Source organism: Babylonia areolata, chromosome 1 (assembly GCF_041734735.1).
Source record: "Babylonia areolata isolate BAREFJ2019XMU chromosome 1, ASM4173473v1, whole genome shotgun sequence".
Lineage (NCBI taxonomy): Eukaryota > Metazoa > Mollusca > Gastropoda > Neogastropoda > Buccinidae > Babylonia > Babylonia areolata.
This window is the reverse complement of record NC_134876.1, coordinates 27,693,752-27,713,751: the sequence shown is the minus strand read 5'-3', so window position 1 is coordinate 27,713,751 and position 20,000 is coordinate 27,693,752.

The following is a 20,000-nucleotide window of genomic DNA, read 5'->3' as shown; positions in this document are numbered from 1 at the left end:
CACTACTCCTTGAGTGGTGGTCTGGACGCTAGTCATTCGGATGAGACGATAAACCGAGGTCCCGTGTGCAGCATGCACTTAGTGCACGTAAAAGAACCCACGGCAACAAAAGGGTTGTTCCTGGCAAAATTCTGTAAAAAAAAAAAATCCATTTGGATAGGAAAAAGAAATAAAACTGCACGCAGGAAAAAATACAAAAAAAAAGAAAAAAAAAAAAGGGTGGTGCTGTAGTGTAGCGACGCGCTCTCCCTGGGGAAAGCAGCCCGGATTTCACACAGAGAAATATCTTGTGATAAAAAGAAATACAAAAAAACCAAAAAAACTTTGTACCGGCTGACAGAATCCTCACGCCATCAGATTGGACTGCCGTGTGCCCAAACGACAGGCCTGGTCACGAGCCAGACCCTATCAGTTGGTACAAACGAACCCCGAGGAATAATAATGGGCATAAACAGCCAAAACCTGTAAGTGGGAGCCCACATTTTTTTTTTTTTTTTTTTTCAGTGAGCTGAAACATGTAACTCAGCTAACCATCAAGCCCAAAGAGAGCAGAAGAAGAAAAAAAAGAGAAGTAACATTTCAGTTTCTAGTGAACATGTGGAGTGATGGCCTAGAGGTAACGCGTCCGCCTAGGAAGCGAGAGAATCTGAGCGCGCTGGTTCGAATCACGGCTCAGCCGCCGATATTTTCTCTCCCTCCACTAGACCTTGAGTGGTGGTCTGGGCGCTAGTCATTCGGATGAGACGATAAACCGAGGTCCCGTGTGCAGCATGCACTTAGCGCACGTAAAAGAACCCACGGCAACAAAAGGATTGTTCCTGGCAAAATTCTGTAGAAAAGTCCACTTCGATAGGAAAAGCAAAGAAAACCGCACGCAGGAAAAAATACAAAAAAATGGGTGGCGCTGTAGTGTAGCGACGTACTCTCCCTGGGGAGAGCAGCCCGAATTTCACACAGAGAAATCTGTCGTGATAAAAAGAAATACAAATACAAATACAAATGAAGGTGACTGGACAGGGAGGGCTAAAATTAAGAAAGAAAGAAACGACTGGAGATGGAGAAAAGGAGAAAAAAAAACAAAAAAAAAAACAAACAACAGCAAGCGACAGAAACGAGGAAGACATTCCTAGCATGGGGTTTCCAGAAAGTGGGGGTATCATTTACAACCAGAAAAAAAAAAAGCCACCGGCATTCCCTCAGAAGTAGGATGGCAAGTGGAACGAACGCAGAAGAAGAAACTTGTCAGGGACAGGAGAATGAAGAAGAGGAAAAGAATAAAATATTTTCATTTATTTTCTCAGTTGACATGTCTGGGGTGTATTTTGCTGGTGACTTCCAATGGGAAGGCATTTTGAAATATAATGCACTGCCCTTTTTTTTTGGGGGGGGGGGGGGGGCGGGGGGTTGTTTGTGATCACTCTCCCATTTTACGTAACTGTACACAAATCATGAGCAAATGATTTCAGCTGATAACTTTTCAATCAATTAATTAAGAAACGGACATACGGATAGAGAGACACACACAGAGAGAGACAGAGAGACAGAGACAGAGAGAGAGAGATACGGACAGAGATAGAGACAGAGTGACAGAACGTTGGAATGAGCGATACTCGCTCGATGACAGGTGAACAGACAATTTATCATAACATCTAGAACTCGTCATGTGATCAATCGAGAGACAGAGGAGCAGACAAGAGTTGTTTAACTCTCTCCATACGAACGGCGAAAGAGACGACGTTAACAGCGTTTCACCCCAATTACCATCATCAAAATATTGCAAGAGGAAGGCTCTTATACTGAAGAGGTGAATGTTGACAAACAATACCGCAATTCTGACGACGGAAGCTAAAGCTTGGGTCATTGAGACACCCACTGGACATCCGAGGGGTCTGTGTAGAGGAGAAGAGAGGACTGACCGTACTGAGTGAGTTAAGACAGAGGAAGGCAGACCGAAGCGAAGTGGGAAATAGCGGCGACAGACAGATTCAGAGCAGACAGACGGAAACAGACAGAAGCATTCAAGCGCTTCTTCCTACTCCAAAAGCCTAAAATGAAGCACCTGCTACATTTCGAACACATCGATCGAAACTCTCAGAGCTGGCGGGAAAATACCTGATACCATCACATCACCGATACCCATCACTCCACATTTTGTCAATCGCTTTATGAGTCAACGTGTTCGCAAATTCTCCTCGTGAATATACCTTGTCTAAATTCATGAGAAATACTCATTCATATCTAGCACATGTGCAATAAACAATACCAAACATTTTCATGTGTTGCTTCATATCTAGCACATGTGCAATAAACAATACCAAACATTTTCATGTGTTGCTTCATATCTAGCACATATGCAATAAACAATACCAAATATTTTCATGCGTTGCTTCATATCTAGCACATGTGCAATAAACAATACCAAACATTTTCATGTGTTGCTTTATGGACCCACTGTACATCTCTCAACCGAACAGTTAGAAAGGCCGTTGTAACCGATTGTGATCATAGTGTTTAATGTGTAATTAGTCACATGAAATATGTAACATTTTTTTCACGGGGTTCACTGAAATAAAACATGCCTTGTCTTTTCTCCTTCAAATACCATCCTCAACCCCCCCCCCCCCCCCCCCCCCCCCCCCCCTTCTCCTGATTATGTGTTACATCATGTTGTGCGGTCTGCGCAGTGCCACGACATTAATTCACTCACTGGAGTGGAGTGATGGCCTAGAGGTAACGCGTCCGCCTTGGAAGCGAGAGAATCTCAGCGTACTGGTTCGAATCACGGCTCAGCCGCCGATATTTTCTCCTCCCTCCACTAGACCTTGAGTGGTGGTCTGGACGCTAGTCATTCGGATGAGACGATTAAACCGAAGTCCCGTGTGCAGCATGCACTTAGCGCACGTAAAAGAACCCACGGCAACAAAAGGGTTGTTTCTGACAAAATTCTGTAGAAAAATCCACTTCGATAGGAAAAACAAATAAAACTGCACGCAGGAAAAAAATACAAAAAAATGGGTGGCGCTGTAGTGTAGCGACGCGCTCTCCCTAGGGGGAGAAGCCCGAATTTCACACAGAGAAATCTGTTGTGATAAAAAGAGAAATACAATACAATACAATACTGTGTCGCCTAATCTATTGTGTTCTTGTCCGCGTTCCATTCCCGCTCTCGTCTCGCCCTTTCTCCCAAGTTGGACTGGAAAATCAAACTAAGCGTCACGTTATTCGGAGAGTTTCAGTTTCAGTTTCAGTAGCTCAAGGAGGCGTCACTGCGTTCGGACAAATCCATATACGCTACACCACATCTGCCAAGCAGATGCCTGACCAGCAGCGTAACCCAACGCGCTTAGTCAGGCCTTGAGAAAAAAAAAGTGAATGAATAATAGATAAGCTTACATAAATAAATAAATAAATAATAATTATGATATAAAAAAGGTAGTAGTAATGATAATAAAAATAAAATAATAATAATAATAATAAATAAATAAATAAGACAACAATGATGATAAATAAGCAAATAAATGTAAAACGTGAAGACACACATTCACACATACACCCACACATGCATAACAGATGTGCACCAAACATGCAGTTTCACAGATATGAAAGCACATATAAACGTACATGAGCTCCAACACACACACACACACACACACACACCACACATTACCCTGCACCTCATCTACCCCCCTCCTCCACACACTCATTTCTAGTATATGTATCGCAGCTTCCACGGCACACACACACATACACACACACACACACACCACACACACATTACCCTGCACCTCCTCTACCCCCCTCCTCCACACGCTCATTTCTAGTCCATGAATCGCAGCTTCCACGGCACACACACACACACATACACACACACCACACACACACACACACACACACACACACCACACATTACCCTGCACCTCCTCTACCCCCCTCCTCCACACACTCATTTCTAGTCTATGTATCGCAGCTTCCACGGCACACACACACACACACACACATACACACACACCACACACACACACACACACACACACCACACATTACCCTGCACCTCCTCTACCCCCGTCCCTCCACACACTCATTTCTAGTCCATGTATCGCAGCTTCCACGGCACATACACACACACACACACACACACACACACACACGTACACACGTACACACACACACACACACACACACACACACACACACACACACACACACACACATTCGGAGAAAAGACGATGAACCGATGTCCCATGTGCTGCACGCGCTTGGCGCACAGAAAAAAAACAAAACAAAAAAACAAAAAAACACACCACCTCATGGCAACCGAAGTGTTGTCCTCTGGCAAAAAGTTTTGCAAAAGCAAATCCACTGTGAAAGGTACACAAGTATACACGTATGCTCTCTGAAGCCTGACTAAGCGCGTTGTGTGTCATGCTAGCTGGTCAGGCATCTATCTGCCTAGCAGATGTGGTGTAGCGTATATGGATTGGTTCGAACGCAGTGACACCACCTTTGAGAAACGGAAACGGAAACGGAAACAGGCTTTGTTGTGTTGTACTTTGCTGTGCTGTGCTGTTGCTGTACTATGCTGTTGTATAGTATTGTGTCCTGTCCTGTCCTGTCCTGTCCTGTCCTGTCGTGTGTTCTGATATTTTCTGCGTTATGATTGTCGACTTTGTGGTTTGAATCCCGATAGTTCCTGGTGGGTACAAGGGTGAACAAAAAAATCATTTCAGATCATCAGAGTTACATGCAAATCTGTGACACTGCATCAATCCGCCCCCGCCTACCCCCCCCCCCCCCCAACCCCCAACCCCCACCCCCATAGCCCCCACTTTCCGTTTTATTTTAATGCAGAAAATTAGATAGGACACGTTAAAGGCCCGGAATCCATGTCGAGTGTTTGGTGGGTATATGGTGAGAGAGACAACACAACACAACACACACACAACACAACACAACACACACACACACACACACACACACGCACGCACACACACACACACACACACACACACACACACACACACACACACACACACACACACACACACACACACACACACACACACACACACAGCGTGCTTCCACCCACGAAAATGCAGCAGTGTGTTAAATCAGTGAAAACGGTCACACACCTCTGGAAGAGACGAGAGGACGTGGAACCAAACTAAACCCACGACCGCAGAGGAGCTATAATCAGCAGCAGACAGCAGCAGCAGTAGAAACGGCAACAGAAGCAGCATTAGTACCAATAGTGTGGAAGTTAAGGCAGTTATCATACCACTAACACAAGCAGCATCAGTACCAACAGTGTGTTAACTGTGGTAGTTATTATGCCAACAGCAGAAGCAGCATCAATTGGTGGTACCAATAGTGCGTTAGTTATGGTAGTTACTAAAACATCTACAGAAGCAGCATTAACTGGTACCAACAGCGTGTTAGTTATGGTAGTTACCATACCAGCAGCAGTAGTAGTAGCAGCAGTAGCAGCAGCAGCAGTAGCAGCAGCAGCAGGCAAAAAATGTCAAACTGAGCCAATGATAGAACACAAGTCGTGGAGAGAGTACGGCCATGCTTGCGACAAGTGTTGAATATTGATTTTCTTTTCTCTGGCAGCAAATGCCTTTTTTTTTCTTTTTTTCTTTTTTTTTTTTTTTTTTAGATCCCTGTCTGCAGACACGTGATTCACAGTTCAAGCCTTGCTTGAAACCCGAGTAATCAATTAACTACAGCTTTCGTCATCAACAGCATTTCTGAAAGTGTGCTAACAATACTCTCAAACTGATAGAAGTCCTTGTTGGTTGACGTTCTGTTGAAGTCTGCAGGTCATGAGAATTAATAAATATAGGACTCATGTTTGCATCCTTTTTGTTTAAAGTTCTGTTCAAGTCTGGTAAATTGTCAATAAATTCAATACCAGTAGGAGACATGTATGTATGTATGTAGGTAGGTAGGCAGGTAGGTAGGTAGGTAGGCAGGTAGATACCTACCTACCTACGTCCGTAAGCCTGCATCTTTATCTATCTATCTGTCTATCTATCTAGCTAGCTATCTAGCTATCTATCTAGTATCTATCTATCTATCTGTCTGTCTGCCCAAACATTTATATATCTATCTCCTAACACGGCCGTGTAGTTGGCTTGGTTGTAAGCAACAAAAGAGAAAGATCTACTTATCTACATGTCCATGTGTCATACTTATTTTCGCTGATTCAATCGTTCATTCATCCATCCAAAATTACAGGTTTTTGTTCGCCTGTTCTTGTCGTCGTCGTCGCCGTTGTTGTTGTTGTTGTTGTCGTCGTCGTTGTTGTTGCTGTTGTCGTTGTCGTTGTTGTCGTTGTCGTTGTTGTTGTTGTTGTTGTTGTTGTCGTCGTCGTCGTTGTTGTTGTTGTCGTCGTCATTGTTGTTATCGTTGTCGTTGTCGTCGTCGTTGTTGTTGTTATTGTTGTCGTTGTTGTTGTCGTCGTTGTTGTTGTTGTTGTTATTGTTGTCGTCGTCGTTGTTGTTGTTGTTGTTGTTGCTGTTGTCGTCGTCGTTGTTGTTGTCGTCGTCGTTGTTGTTGTTGTTGTCGTCGTCGTCGTTGTTGTTATCGTCGTCGTTGTTGTCGTCGTCGTCGTTGTTGTCGTCGTTGTCGTCGTTGTTGTTGTCATCGTCGTTGTTGTTGTCGTCGTCGTCGTCGTTGTTGTTGTCGTCGTTGTCGTTGTTGTTATCGTCGTTGTTGTTGTAGTTGTTGTTATTGCTATTGTTGTCGTTGTTGTTGTTGTTGTTGTTGTCGTCGTCGTTGTTGTTGTCGTCGTTGTTGTTGTCGTCGTCGTCGTTGTTATTGTTGTTATTGTCGTCGTTGTTGTTGTCGTCGTTGTTGTTGTTGTCGTCCTTGTTGTTGTCGTCGTCGTCGTCGTTGTTGTCGTCGTCGTTGTTGTCGTCGTTGTTGTTGTCGTCGTCGTTGTTGTTGTCGTCGTCGTTGTTGTCGTCGTCGTTGTTGTTGTCGTCGTCGTCGTCGTTGTTGTCGTCGTCGTCGTCGTTGTTGTCGTCGTTGTTGTCGTCGTCGTTGTTGTTGTCGTCGTTGTCGTTGTTGTTGTTGTCGTCGTCGTTGTTGTTGTTATCGTCGTTGCTGTTGTTGTTGTTGTTGTTGTTGTCTTCGTCGTCGTCGTTGTTGTTGTTGTTTTCAATTTCTACTTCCTCCTCTCCTCATTATCTCGACTAGTGTTTCCTTTTTTTTTCTTTCTTTCTTCATCCCCTTCATTTTCTTCTGTCTTCCTTTCCTTTCTCTGCCCCTTTTTCCATTTATTTATTTATTTATTTACTTATTTACGTACGCTTATAGTTGACTTCATCAAGTTATTGCGCCTCATACATATTATTAGTAGTGGTAGTATTTTTTTTTTTAATGTATTTATCTATTATTCATTCACTTAAAAAAATTTTTTGTGTGTATTTATCTATTGTTTATTCACTTAAAAAAATTAATGTATTTATCTATTATTTATTCACTGTTTTTTTTTTTCCGAGGCCTGACTAAGCGCGTTGGGTTACGCTGCTGGTCATCAGGCATCTGCTTGGCAGATGTGGCGTAGCGTATATGGATTTGTCCGAACGCAGTGACCGCCTCCTTGAGCTACTGAAAACTGAAAACTGAAAACTCTCTGTCCCTTTCTGTTTTTTTTCTTGCTCGCTTCTGCTGTTTGTTTTCACTGAAACTCGTACCGCTGCTCCGCTGATAACCAGCAAGAATCCTCCAGTATAAACGGATGACAGGTAGATCATTTCTATGTATTCCGAACGCGTTTCGAGCGGCTCCTTCACGTCATGTTTCGGAAGGGGGGGGGGGGGGAAATCATCTTCACAATTACGCCGCAGCAGCTTTGGAATCATCGGAGTAGGAGAAAGAAAAGGGTTGACAGAACTAGGAGATGGAGAAGGAGAAAGAAGATGAATAGGGAGGAGGAGGAGGAGGAGGAGAAGAAGAAAAAGAAATGAAGATGACGAAATCGATTAAATGTCATGGTGATGACAACTACGACGAAGACAATGACAACGACAACTACGACGAAGATGATGACTGAAGACGACGGCAATGATAATGAAAAAAAGGAAGAGAAGGGGATGGGGGGCGGGGCGGGGGGGGGGGGGGGGGGGGGGGAAGGGGGGAGTAGATGAAGAAGGAAAACACGACAGATGAACAGCGAAGAAATAAACTGAAAGAAACCAACAAACATACTTGAAGAAGAAAAATAAAATGAAATAAAATAAGGAGCAATAAATAAAATTGTGGCCGTGATGACAGTGGCAGGCAGCAGTCATAACGACAAATGCTGGTCTGGCGATGATAGCTGATGACGAGGAGGAGGAGGAGGAGTAATCCATATAGCGAACAAGGTGCTGTACATAGCATGATATTACAAGTAAAAAAATATATATATACAAGCAACCAAGCACGTAAACAACACAATGCCATGTACACACGTATACACACAAACACACTGCAAATGACAGTCTAAGCCAGAAGCCACAATGTTCTGTTCAAAGAAGAAGGTATTATTATTATTATTATTATTATTATTATTATTATTATTATTATTATATTACCCATCGATTCCAATTTTGCTGCTCCAGCTTCTTGCACGCATTAACGCAAACGCGATTGTCAAACGTCAACTACAATAACATTAGCAATGTTTTTTTTTTTAAACGCAGATAGGATTGTTTAAACAATTACCATGATATTAACAATGCTAAAAAGTAAAGATGTTGTTGGACAACTACAAACAACATTAACAACAACAACAAAACAAAAAAACAAACAAAAAAAACGACGACCACAGTTAAGAAAAAAAGATTGTGCTGACCATGACATAAAATGAGACTGACGTAGATCAGTTCAGTTCAGTTCAGTTCACTCAAGAAGGCGTCACTACGTTCGGACAAATCCATATACGCTACACCACATCTGCCAAGCAGATGCCTGACCAGCAGCGTAACCCTACGCGCTTAGTTAGACCTTGAGGGGGGGGGGGGGGGGGGGGGGGGGGAAGAAAGGTAAGCAGATCGATAATGAAATAAAATACAATGCGGCGGATAAAAAGGCATAGAAAGAACGAAACCAAAAGTTGTTCACGGCTCTTCGAGACACGTCGATTTTTGACACTCGATATTGAAATGGAAACAACAACACACTGGGGTGAAGTGGCCTATTCCTCTCTCACTCACTTAAATCAGTAATTTTCACACACACACACACACACACACACACACACACACACACACACACACACACACACACACACACACACACACACACACACACACACTTTCACTTACTCGTATGCGTACACAGTAATCCCCCCCTCCCTCCCCCTCCTCCCACTCGATTTTTTTCCTTCCCTCGTCTAATATCACTTACAGTGAAAAGACGTTAACTCTCTCCATACGAACGGCGAAAGAGACGACGTTAACAGCGTTTCACCCCAATGACCACCATCAAAATATTACAAGCGGAAGGCTCTTACACTGAAGAGGTGAATGTTGACAAAGAATACCACAATTCTGACGACAGAAGCTAAAGGCTGGGTCATTGAGACACCCACTGGACATCCGAGGGGTCTGTGTAGAGGAGAAGAGAGGACTGGCCGTACTGAGTGAGTTAAACTAAAGAACGAACGAACGAAGCCTATTCCTCTGCTTTGGTTCCACCCGTGAGTGTCTCCGCCTTCACGTTCGTCTCTTTCTTCCTCCTTCTCTTTATAACTGCCTGCTTCTGTTTCTTTGTTCCTTTCCTGTCATCGTCAACGTGGCTTCGCAACAGAAGGGGGGCTACCCGCGGGGGGTGTCTGTGTAAAAAGATCGATACCATCAGACAGCAATGAGAAGATCAATGTCTGGAGTGACTCCAGCACTGAATAATTTCCTTTCATAACCCCCTCCCTCGCCTCTCTCACCCAACAACAACAACACACACACGCACGTACGCGCGAGCGCACACACACACACACACACACACACACACACACACACACACACACACACACACACACACTCACACACGCGTACACGTACACAACCACACACACACACTCTCTCTCTCTCACACCCCGTCCCCACACAGACACACAATACACACACCGCAGGCAATACTGACGCAAGAAAATGACATACAATGTCGCTGATGAGCATGTCATTTAAGTGCATTCGTTACTGCAACAAAAAGCTGATATATATATATATATATATATATATATATATATATATATATATATATATATATATATATATATATTTCTTTCTTTTTTTTATCAGTGTCCTATGTTTACGCTAGTCACAAATATGAACTGGAATGGTGAAACCCTTTTTGACAAGGTCCAGAAATAATGAAGTGTACATACATATGGAAAAAAACCCTGCATGTTTGCTAAGGGAAGACTCTTTTTAATTCATATACAGTGATCGTCAATTATCAGTCCGACACCATTTCATCCGCGTGCAGGTTTCCTTCAGTTTATACCTCCACCTTTTAAATACTGAATAAGATAAAATTCTTTAGTCACTGAAGCCAGAGGGGGGGATGTCTAGTTTAAGGCATTGCAGAATGCATCGAAGATTTCCCGTCTTGAATACAGCCCTGACATCTTAAAGCACAACTCAGTGTCTTCAAACCTCTTGATAAAACCCCACCAAAAGCTGACGAGAAGCCAGAATGTATTGATCCTGCCTTGAATACCTGTCCGACGGTCGCAGTAGCCGAGTAGTTAAAGCGTTGGACTTTCAATCTGAGGATCCCGGTTAGAATTTCGGTAACGGCGTCTGGTGGGCAAAAGGGTGGAGATTTTTTTCCGATCTCCCAGGTCAACATGCGTGCAGACCTGCTTGTGCCAGAACCCCCTTCGTGTGTATACGCAAGCAGAAGATCAAATGCGCACGTTAAAGATCCTGTAGTCTATGTCAGCTTCGGTGGGTTATGGAAACCAGAACATACCCAGCATGCACACCCCCGAAAACGGAGTATGGCTGCCTACATGGCGGGGTAAAAACGGTCATGCACGTAAAAGCCCACTCGTGTATATACGAGTGAACGTGGGAGTTGCAGCCCACGAACGAAGAAGAAGAAGAAGAATACCTGTCCAAACATTTCGAGCACATTTCAGTGCCTTCCGAACGTTTTTTTTTTTTTTAAGATCTCACCAGAAGCTGAGAAGAAGACAGCAATGTTCTGGTCATGATGTAACTACACATGTGAATAGAAATGACGTTGGAGAGACAGTGCCGACAAGGTGACCAGAACCCACACAGCATCCTACAGGAACTGAGAGGATGACCAGCAGCCCACAGACCTGACCCTGAGATCCTTGGGGTCTGTGGATGGAGGACTATTAACAGCCGAACGTTCAGCTTTACCGTTTCCGACATACCCATGTCGTTCACTAACGGCACGAGTAGTTGCACGCAGGTAAAAAAAAAACACACACACACAAAACAAAACAATGGCAAGACGACGACGCGGAGGAGGAGGAGGAGGAGGAAGAGGAGGGAAGAGGAGGAGGAGGAAGAGGAGGGAAGAGGAGGAAGAGGAGGAGGAGGAAGAGGAGGGAAGAGGAGGAGGAGGAAGAGGACGAGGAAGAGGAGGGAAGAAGAGGACGAGGAAGAGGAGGAGGAAGAGGAGGGAAAAAGAGGAAGAGGAGAGAGGAGGAGGAGGAAGAGGTGGGAAAAAGAGGAGGAGGAGAAAAAGGGGGGAAGACGAGGAGGAGGAAGAGGAGGCAAGAGGAGGAGGGAAGAGGAGGAGGAGGAAGAGGAGGGAAGAGGAGGGAAGAGGAGGAGGAAGAGGAGGGAAGAGGAGGAGGAGGAGGAAGAGGAGGGAAGAGGAGGAGGAGGAAGAGGAGGGAAGAGGAGGAGGGAAGAGGAGGAAGAGGAGGGAAGAGGAGGAGGAGGGAAGAGGAGGAGGAAGAGGAAGAGGAGGAGACTATGGAGTAGAAAAAGAAAGGGGGGAGAAGAAGAAAACACTCCCCCACCCCCCACCTCCCCATCAAGAAAAAAAAAACCCAAAAAACTCTTTCCCCCTGTTCACATGCACGGAATATCTTTACAGTTGAAAGAAGTGTCCCCCCGCTGGGGAGGCCTCTTGAACATGGTCTCTGATCTCACCGTTTATTACTTTTCCAGGACTGCCCCAGACAGTAAACCTTGCGTGTCAGAATGTACTTTAACTCACTCAGTACGGCCAGTCCTCTCTTCTCCTCTTCACAGACCCCTCGGATGTCCAGTGGGTGTCTGAATGACCCAACCTTTAGCTTCCGTCGTCAGAATTGTGGTATTCTTTGTCAACATTCACCTCTTCAGTATAAGAGCCTTCCGCTTGCAATATTTTGATGGTGGTAATTGGGCTGAAACGCTGTTAACGTCGTCTCTTTCGCCGTTCGTATGGAGAGAGTTAAAAAGTCAGTTCCTTCTAAGGTTCTGCGAGTCGATTTCAAGAACCACTCGAATTGCACCACTGACGTATAAAACTGGTGTACAATGGCAAGGGAAAGTCGCCTCGTGTGTGTGTGTTTTTGAATGTCTTCAGTTTACGTGGTTTTATAATAGGCATACCCATTTGAATACAAGGGGAAGAGCAGTTTGGTTTCTGCATGTTTTACGGATATACAATAAAAATTAAAAACATGAAATTGAGTGATGACTGAATAAGTGAGTGAATGTGTGTGCATGTATTTGTGCGTGTGTCTGTCTGCGAGCGAGCGAGAGAGAGACAGACAGACAGACAGATAGACAGACAGACAGACAGAAATGTTCGAAATTTGACTGTTTTAATACATATATTGTAATGGACATGCAGAGTATCATGGGAAGGGCGCACATGCGATCATCTGATAGAGAGAAGGAGAGAGAAAGAGACAGTGTGTGTGTGTGTGTGTGTGTGTGTGTGTGTGTGTGTGTGTGTGTGTGTGTGTGTGTGTGTGTGTGTGTGTGTGTGTGTGTGTGTGTGTAGGAGGGAGACGGACAGACAGACAGACAGAAAAAGACATACACAGAGACAGAGAAAGAAAGGAGGAGAGAGAGGAGAGAGACAGACAGACAGACAGACAGACACACACACACACAGACAAAAACACAGAAACTTGAAACAGATTAACGCAAAGGAACACAGAGAACGGAAAATGATTCAGATCACAGACACGGAATATGCATAATTTTATCATTAAGCAAAAATGTCGGGCACATTTTTTTTTTTTTTTTTTTTTGTGTGTGGTACGTTTCAGTTCTATTCAAAGTCCTCCTCAACAGACTCAATCAACAATTCAACACGAGCAGAATGGCTGCCCAGGGACAGCAAAGTGGTAAGGCCTACCAGACGAACATAAGATGTCACAGAAGTAGGAGGGGCAGGTTCAAAGTAAAGAGATGCTGAGGGAGCAGATTCATAGAGAACAGATGCTAAGGAAGCCATTTCTTTCTAAAGAGAACAAATGCCGTGAGAGTAGACTAAGGGAACAGATGCTGAGGAAGGAGAATTTAAGAGAACAGATGCCGTGAGAGTAGACTGAAAGGGAACAGATGCTGAGGAGGAGGAGGAAGATTTTAAGAGAACAGATGCCGTGTGAGTAGACCAAAGGGAGTAGATGCTGAGGAAGGACATTTTAAGAGAACAGATGCCGTGAGAGTAGACTGAAAGGGAACAGATGCTGAGGAGGAGGAGGAAGATTTTAAGAGAACAGATGCCGTGTGAGTAGACCAAAGGGAGTAGATGCTGAGGAAGGAGATTTTAAGAGAACAGATGCCGTGAGAGTAGACTGAAAGGGAACAGATGCTGAGGAAGAAGATTTTAAGAGAACAGATGCCGTGAGACTAGAATGAATGGAACAGATGCTGAGGAAGAAGATTTTAAGAAAACAGATACCGTGAGAGTAGAATAAAGGGAACAGATGCTGAGGAAGATGATTTCAAGAGAACAGATGCTGAGAAAGAAGATTTTAAAAGAACAGATGCCGTGAGAGTAGAATAAAGGGAACAGATGCCGAGGAAGAAGATTTTAAGAGAACAGATGCCGTGAGACTAAAGGAAACAGATGCTGAAGGAGAAGATTTTCAGAGAACAGATGCCGTGAGAGTAGACTGAAGAGAACAGATGCTGAGAAAGGAGATTTTAAAAGAACAGATGCCGTGAGAGTAGAATCAAGGGAACAGATGCTGAGGAAGAAGATTTTAAGAGAACAGATGCTGAGGGAGAAGATTCTAAGAGAACAGATGCCGTGAGAGTAGACTGAATGGAACAGATGCTGAGCGATTTGGTTTCAAAAGGGAACGGATGCTATGAGAGTAGATTCAACGGGAACAAATTCAGAAGGAACAGATTTAAATGGAGCAAAAATGCTGATGGAGTAGATTTAAAAGGGAACAGGCTCCTAAACCAACTAACACTCTCCATTTCCCACTTCGCCACCTCAGTCGTTCAGTTTATGGATATTCCTCGAAAATAATTCTCCTTTTTCTTTCTCGCTCTCTTCTTCTTCTTCTTCTTCTTCTTCTTCTTCTTCTTCTTCTTCTCTCTTCTTTAAAAAAAAAAAAAAATTCGGTCATATTTTTTCCTTTATGTTTCCGACACAAATATGTCATGTTTTTCACCACCAATCCCTTCTAAACTCCCAACCAACACCCCCCCCCTACCCCCACCCCCAATATATATATATTTTTTATCTCTCGTCTGGGCTTGATGTTTTATTGTTGTTGTTCTTGTTGTTTTCAATACTCGCTAGGAAGTAAGTGTTGGCATTTCCGCTGCGTCTGTCATTTGTACGGTTATTTACGTGTCACCTCTTAACGGTGGTTGTGGCTGGGGTTGGACATGTCTTAACCTCTTCATCCGACTGCTGCTTTTTCTGTCCGCCCACCTATCTGCTTACCTTACCTCCCCCTCTTTTGAACGGTCAAACTTTTCGTTTTTTTGACAACAATAACAAGCAGAGTAAACAACAATCTTAAAGAACTGATTGATTGATTTTTTTTAAAACTGATTAACTAATAACATAAACGGGATAACATCAACATGAATGTCGTGACGCACATGGCAATTTCTACACAAACAGGCGCACATCGCCTAGCAACTCGTGTTTTGTTTATTGTGCACTTTACACCATAGGTTTATTTTGAGCTCTCCTAATGTGCTTTAACTCACTCAGTCCGGCCAGTCCTCTCTTCTCCTCTATACATACCCCTCGGATGTCCTGTGGGTATCTGAGTGACCCAACCTTTAGCTTCCGTCGTCAGAATTGTGGTATTCTTTGTCAACATTCACCTCTTCAGTATAAGAGCCTTCCGCTTGCAATATTTTGATGATGGTAATAGGGGTGAAACGCTGTTAACGTCATCTCTTTCGCCGTTCGTATGGAGAGAGTTAAAATCTGGACGACGGAGTAATTCATATTCAGCTTTGTGAAGAACAGTATTGCAACAACGCCTTCAAGACATACATTTGAGCACATTTCTATCGATGTATTTAATACAGTATTGTGCAATTAGGAAGGAAAAAGGGCGTATTTTCATTGTTGTATCTTCTTTGTCGTTGTGTGGCTTTTAGGTGGGGTTTGAATTGAGGTGCTGGGGGTGGGGGTGGGGTGGGGATGGGAGGGTTGTGGGGATGGGGGAGACAAACTGAAATATTCGAATGACCCCCCCCCCCCCCATCAATATCCCCCCCCCCCCCCAACCCCCAACCCCCCGGTTCGGTCTGCTTTATCACTCTGGCTGCCTGCGTGAATTTCTGCTTACTTGCTTATTAATCTAAGATGTCTAATCTGTTTTTATATCTGTCTGTTTCTTTGACTACTCTTTCTTTTTTTCATGTCTGTCTAATCTACCCTCTTCTCTCTTTCTTTTTTTTTTTTTTTGGTTTAGTTTTGTTTTGTTTTGTCTGTTTCCTGGTTTTTGTGCTTTTGTTTATCGACAATTCAAACAAATTGTTTCAAAACAGCAGGCCGAATATGGACATCGCTGATGCACAGCCAAAATGGCATCTCCCCCCCCCCCCCGCCCCCCTCAGGTCAGTCTGAATTCGTTTCTTACCTCATCCTCAACCACACGTTTCCTTTTTGTTCCTTTCGTTATTTCATTCATTCATTCATTCATTCATTCATTCTTTCTTTCTTTCTTTCATTCTTTCTTTCTGTTTCACTCTTTATGCTTTTCTTTGTTTTCCTATTTTCTGTCTTCTATCATTCTCCATTTTTAAAATTTTTTATTTCTTCTTTGTTTCATTCTTTGATCCTCTTCTGCGACACATTTGTTTTTTCATCTTCTTTCTGTCTTTCGTTCTTCCAATTCCTTTTTTTTTTTTTTTTTTTTTTTTTTTTTTTTACATTTTCGATTGTATTCCCTCAAAGAGAGGCAGATGGAGGAAGATATGTTTACAGAACCGATGTCTTTTACCTTTTCCTTCGTTCCTTCCTTCCTTCCTTCCTTCCTCCTCTCTTCCTTTCTTTCTTTTTTTTTCTTCTTCTCCCGTGTCTTCTTCCCCACTTTCTTTTTTTTTTTCTTTTCAAATTTGCCAGAAACTTTCTGTGCTCTTCTTTCTTTCCGCTCACGTCTCTCTTCTCTTCTCTCCACCTCTCCCCACCCCCCCCCCCCTCTTTCCCTTCACCATCTCCTCTCCCCTCTCTCTCTCTCTCGCTCTTTCTCGCTCTCGCTCTCTCTCTCTCCCGCACCCCATCTCTCTCCCTCCCTCCTCTCCTCTCTCTCTTTCTCTCTCTCTCCCGCACCCCATCTCTCTCCCTCCCTTCTCTCCCTCCTCTCTCTCTTTCTCTCTCTCTCAGACCCCACCTCTCTCCCTCCCTCCTCTCCCTCTCCCCTAACTCCTCTCCCTCCTCTCTCTCTCTTTCTCTTTCTCCCACCCCATCTCTCTCTCCTTCCCTCCTCTACCTAACCCTTCTCCCTCTCTCTTTCTCTCTCTCTCTCTCTCCCACCCCATCTCTCTCTCCTTCCCTCCTCTTCTCTCCCTCTCCCATCTCTAACTCCTCTCCCTCCTCTCTCTCTTTCACTCTCTCTCCGACCCCAACTCTGTCCCTCCCTCTTCTCCCTCTCCCTCTCTCTCCCTCCTCTCCCTCTCTCTCTCTCTTTTTCTCTCTCCCTCTCCCTTCTCTCCCTCTCCCCCTAACTCCTCTCCCTCCTCTCTCTCACTTCACTTCTTTCCCTCTCTCTAACTCCTCCCCCTCCTCTCTCTCTTTTTCTCTCTCCCACCCCAACTCTCTCTCTCCCTCTCTCTTCTCTCCCTCTCCCCCTCTCTAACTCCTCCCCCTCCTCTCTCTCTCTTTCTCTCTCTTTTTCTTTCTCCCTCTCCCTTCTCTCCCTCTCTCCCTTCTCTCCCTCTCCCCCTCTCTCTAACGCCTCCCCCTCCTCTCTCTCTTTCTCTCTCTTTTCCTCTCTCTCTCACTTCTCTTCTTTCCCTCTCTCTAACGCCTCCCCCTCCTCTCTCTCTTTCTCTCTCTTTTCCTCTCTCTCTCACTTCTCTTTTTTCCCTCTCTCTAACTCCTCTCCCTCCTCTCTCTCTCTTTCTCTCTCTTTTTCTCTCTCCCTCTCCCTTCTCTCCCTCTCCCTCTAACACCCCCCTCTCTCTCTTTCTCTCTCTTTTCTCTCTCCATCTCCATTCTCTCCTCTCCCTCTAACTCCTCTCCCTCCTCCCTCTCTTTCTCTCTCTTTTCCTCTCTCTCTCTCTCACTTCTCTCCCTCTCCCTCTCTCTAACTCCCCCCTCTCTCTCTTTCTCTCTCTTTTCTCTCTCCATCTCCATTCTCTCCTCTCCCTCTAACTCCTCTCCCTCCTCCCTCTCTTTCTCTCTCTTTTCCTCTCTCTCTCACTTCTTTTTTCCCTCTCTCTAACTCCTCCCCTCCTCTCTCTCTCTTTCTCTTTTTCTCTCTCCCTTCTCTCCCCCTCCCCCTCTCTAACTCCTCTCCCTCCTCTCTCTCTTTCTCTTTCTCTCTCTTTTTCTCTCTCCCACCCCAACTCTCTCCCTCTCCCTTCTCTCCCTCTCCCCCTCTCTCCCTCCTCTCTCTCTTTCTCTCTCTTTTTCTCTCTCTCTCTCTCTCCCTTCTCTCCCCCTCTCTAACTCCTCTCCATCCTCTCTTTCTCTCCTCTCCCTCTCACCACTCTCTCTCCTCTACCCCTCTCTCTTTCTCTCTCTCTCTCTCCCCTCCCCCCCCTCTCTCTCTCTGCCTCTCCTTCCCCCCTGCTCTTCAAAACCCCAAAAGACGGACGGAGAGGTGAGGTCCTCACAGGACAAAGGGAGAGATCTGGCATGGTGGTTCCTTGAAGGGAGGGGGGGGGGGGGGGGGGGGGGGGGGGGGGGGGCCCGTTCAATGTCTTCTGTCTCCCTAGCGCCCTGAGATGTCTGTTTTCTGTGAATTACGAGGGAGGTTTTTTAAAGGTTATCTGTCCTGGCCCTGTCGATTTTGTTTGCGTGCGTGCGTGTGTGTGTGTGTGTGTGTGTGTGTGTGTGTGTGTGTGTGTGTGTGTGTGTGTGTGTGTGTGTGTGTGTGTGTGTGTGTGTGTGTGTGCGTGTGTGTGTGTGTGTGCGCATGTATGTGCGAGTGAGTGAGTGAGTGTTTGTGTGTGTGTGTGTGTGTGCGTGTGTGTGTGTGTGTGTGTGTGTGTGTGCGTGTGTGTGTTCTGTGTGTGTGTGCGTGTGTGCGTGTGTGTGCGTGTGTGTGTTCTGTGTGTGTGTGTATGTGTGTGTGTGTGCGTGTGTGTGTGTGTGTATGTGTGTGTGTGTGTGTGTGTGTGTGTGTGTGTGTGTGTGTGTGTGTGTGTGTGTGTGTGTGTGTGTGCGCGCATGTATGTGCGAGTGAGTGAGTGAGAGAGAGGTGTGTGTGTGTGTGTGTGTGTGTGTGTGTGTGTGTGTGTGTGTGTGTGTGTGTGTGCGTGTTCGTTCTTTAGTTTAGCGTCTTTTCACTATTAGTGATATTAGACGATTAAAAAAATAAAATAAAATAAAAATAAGGGGGGTGGGGGGTGGGGGGTGGGAGGGGTAGGGAGAGGGGAAAGAGAAGTCAGAATAAAACAGAAAAGGTAGAAAACTACTAAGAAATGCATAACTAACATGAAATTAGCTTTAACAGTAACAATTCAATAATGATGATAATAACTAAATGCCCAGAGCTTTAACAGTAACAATTCAATAATGATGATAATACCTAAATGCCCACTATGTAACGCTGGTATTGAAGACGAGATACACACTTTATTTGACTGTAAATCTCTTTAACGATCTGCGACATAAATATATTCCATGTTGGTACCCGAAACATCATGATCTAGGTCGCTTTATTTATCACTCAAATAAACGTCGCGCTGCTTTATTATGATAACGGGCACAACCTGAGTTCTGTTATGTTATACATTGAAAACAACGAACGTACATGTTTAAGCGGACTTGCTCACGATGGAAGGCATTTACCTTTTTGATTTTTCGATTCATGTGTTTGCATGCCCGGTTTTACAAAATCGAGTCTGCGCGCGCGCAAGTGTGTGTGTGTGGGGGGGGATGTGGGAGGGGGTGTGGGGGTGTGGGATGGGGTGTGTGTGTGCTCAAACATTGTAATGGGTCAGAAGGCCTTCTACAATAAAACATTTCTGAGTTCTGAGTTTTGAGTTCTCTCTCTCTCTCTCTCTCTCAATTTCTCCCCAAGCTCTCGCACTGTCACCCACACAGCGTCAGCAAAAGACATCAGCCGGTTCAGCTGACTCTCTCCCTCCCCCCCACCCTTCCCCCCCACATACACACACACACACACATGAAAAACAGCTTAGTCTGTTCCGCTTCCTACCCACCACCCCCTCCTGCTAAACGCATCACGAGGGAGCTTCACTTGTCACTTTTTTCAAGATGTTATATGAACGAGATGAAAGAAAGAAGAAATCGGAGGAGGGGGGGGGGGGGGGGGGGGGAGGGGGCGGGGGGGGGGGGGGAGGGGGGAGGAGGGGAGCCCAATGGAGGGGTAGGGTGGTGGTGGTGGTGGTGGTGGTGGTGGCTCT